Below are 4,021 nucleotides of genomic sequence, written 5' to 3'. Positions count from 1 at the left end.
TTTTTTTTTCCCTAGGGTTGTTGGTCTTTCCGGCTATGCACACGGCCCCTTTAACTACAGTTTCAAGTTGCTCACCACGGGAGAGTTTCCGTTACTGAAATAGACCGGTGGTTGATGTCAAAACTCAACTCTCAAATACTTCATCTTACGTCTGTATCTAAAAATATTGGCAGAGGCGCTACACATGAGCTCACAAGAGTTGATCCGACTTGGCAGAGCACATGTGGACACTTCACTGTACGAGCAAGGGCCGAGCCTTAGAGTAACCGAGACGAGCTACTTCATTATTAATGGTCCATATGACATGACACATCCATCTCCTCGCAGAGCATGTTTGTGATGGGACCGTTACCAGCGTGAGGCATGATTACAGGCTCTTAGCAGTACATTTTTCCAGGCACTGATGCATGCATGGGACACGGTCTAGGAGCAGCGGGGCTGAGGGTTTGTGGGTGTTCTTACTCCATGGCTGAATCACTTATATTAAATGTCAGTTAATGAGTAATGGGCTGGGTCGTCAACCAACACAGAACAAGCCTTATTGTCCTTTATGAAGGAGAGCACATCCATAATATATTAGACATAATTGGTACTACGTGTCTGTCACCGTCACCATTGGGGTGGATTTATTTCTGAAAACTCCTAGGATTAGTGATTAATTGCGGAGCACGCCTGAGTGGTTGGTTGTTAAAGTCAATTGGTGTCCATGGCATGTTCGGAGCTTAATGCGAGTCATTCTGATTTTAGGTGTCAAGCCATCAATCTCCATTATGGTTAAGAGAGAGAGGGAAAGGGATGGAAGGTGCGGATATTTTACGAACTCCAGTTTCTCATTATATAAGCTCAATACATTCTCAATACATGAGAACAAGACCCTGGACAGACTGAAATCATCATCACAATCACTTATAACAGAAACGTCTCCCAACATTACTACCCTATATAGCATAAACATCTTCCAACATTACTACCACATATAGCATAAACATCTCCCAACATTACTACCACATATATCATAAACATCTCCCAACATTACTACCTCATATATCATAAACATCTCCCAACATTACTACCACATATAGCATAAACAACTCCCAACATTACTACCACATATATCATAAACATCTCCCAACATTACTACCACATATATCATAAACATCTCCCAACATTACTACCACATATAGCATAAAAATCTCCCAACATTACTACCACATATATCATCAACATCTCCCAAAATTACTACCTCATATATCATAAACATCTCACGACATTACTACCACATATAACATAAACATCTCCCAACATTACTACCACATATAGCATAAACATCTCCCAACATTACTACCACATATATCATAAACATCTCCCAACATTACTACCTCATATATCATAAACATCTCCCAACATTACTACCTCATATATCATAAACATCTCCCAACATTACTACCACATATATCATAAACCTCTCCCAACATTACTACCTCATATAGCATAAAAATCTCCCAACATTACTACCTCATATAACATAAACATCTCCCAACATTACTACCACATATAACATAAACATCTCCCAACATTACTACCCCATATATCATAAACATCTCCCAACATTACTAACACATATAACATAAACATCTCCCAACATTACTACCACATATATCATAAACATCTCCCAACATTACTAACACATATAACATAAACATCTCCCAACATTACTACCACATATATCATAAACATCTCCCAACATTACTACCACATATAACATAAACAACTCCCAACATTACTACCACATATATCATAAACATCTCCCAACATTACTACCACATATATCATAAACATCTCCCAACATTACTACCACATATAACATAAACATCTCCCAACATTACTACCGCATATAACATAAACATCTCCCAACATTACTACCACATATAACATAAACATCTCCCAACATTACTACCGCATATAACATAAGCATCTCCCAACATTACTACCACATATAGCATAAACATCCCCCAACATTACTAACACATATATCATAAACATCTCCCAACATTACTAACACATATATCATAAACATCTCCCAACATTACTAACACATATATCATAAACATCTCCCAACATTACTAACACATATATCATAAACATCTCCCAACATTACTAACACATATATCATAAACATCTCCCAACATTACTGACACGTATATCATAAACATCTCCCAACATTACTAACACATATATCATAAACATCTCCCAACATTACTAACACATATAGCATAAAAATCTCCCAACATTAATACCACATCTATATATATAATTGTCTAAGGGTTTTTCTGTCTGTCTGTCCAGGAAATCCCGCGTCTCTGATTGGTCGAGGTCGCCAGGCCTCGACCAATCAGCGATGGGCACAGCATCGACATACAAATCCCGCGTCTCTGATTGGTTGAGGCCTGGCCAGCGACGGGCACAGCGACGATGATGTCATAAATGACGTAGACATGCCGCGTCTCTGATTGGTCGAGGTCGCCAGGCCTCGACCAATCAGCAACGGGCACAGCGATGCGTTAGAATCGGGCCACAATATAGTATAACATAAATATCTCCCTACATTACTACCACATATAGCATAAACATCTCCCAACATTACTACCACATATAGCATTAAGATCTCCCAACATTACTACCACATATAACATAAACATCTCCCAACATTACTTCCACATATAACATAAACATTTCCAAATATTACTACCACATATAGCATTAACATCTCTCAACATTACTACCACATATAGCATTAACATCTCCCAACATTACTACCACATATGTCATAAACATCTCCCAACATTACTACCACATATATCACAAACATCTTCCAACATTATGACCACATATATCATAAACATCTCCCAATATTACTACCACATATATCATAAACATCTCCCTACATTACTACCACATATAGCATAAACATCTCCCAACATTACTACCACATATAGCATTAACATCTCCCAACATTGCTACCACATATAACATAAACATCTCCCAACATTACTTCCACATATAACATAAACATTTCCAAATATTACTACCACATATAGCATTAACATCTCTCAACATTACTACCACATATAGCATTAACATCTCCCAACATTACTACCACATATGTCATAAACATCTCCCAACATTACTACCACATATATCATAAACATCTCCCAACATTACTACCACATATATCACAAACATCTCCCAACATTACTACCACATATATCATAAACATCTCCCAATATTACTACCACATATATCATAAACATCTCCCAACATTACTACCACATATATCATAAACATCTCCCAATATTACTACCACATATATCATAAACACCTCCCAACATTACTTCCACATATAGCATAAACATCTCCCAACATTACTTCCACATATAGCATAAACATCTCCCAACATTACTTCCACATATAGCATAAACATCTCCCAACATTACTACCACATATATCATAAACATCTCCCAACATTACTACTACACATAGTATAAACATCTCCCAACATTACTACCACATATAGCATAAACATCTCCCAAAATTACTTCCACATATAGCCTAAACATCTCCCAACATTACTACCACATATATCATAAACATCTCCCAACATTACTACCACATATATCATAAACATCTCCCAACATTACTTCCACATATATCATAAACATCTCCCAACATTACTACCACATATATCATAAACATCTCCCAACATTACTTCCACATATATCATAAACATCTCCCAACATTACTACCACATATATCATAAACATCTCCCAATATTATTACCACATATATCACAAACATCTCCCTACATTACTACCACATATATCATAAACATCTCCCAACATTACTTCCACATATATCATAAACATCTCCCAACATTACTACCACATATATCATAAACCTCTCCCAACATTACTTCCACATATAGCATAAACATCTCCCAACATTACTACCACATATATCATAA

This window comes from Ranitomeya imitator, chromosome 1 (genome assembly GCF_032444005.1).
Source record: "Ranitomeya imitator isolate aRanImi1 chromosome 1, aRanImi1.pri, whole genome shotgun sequence".
Classification (NCBI taxonomy): domain Eukaryota; kingdom Metazoa; phylum Chordata; class Amphibia; order Anura; family Dendrobatidae; genus Ranitomeya; species Ranitomeya imitator.
This window is presented reverse-complemented; position numbering follows the sequence as displayed.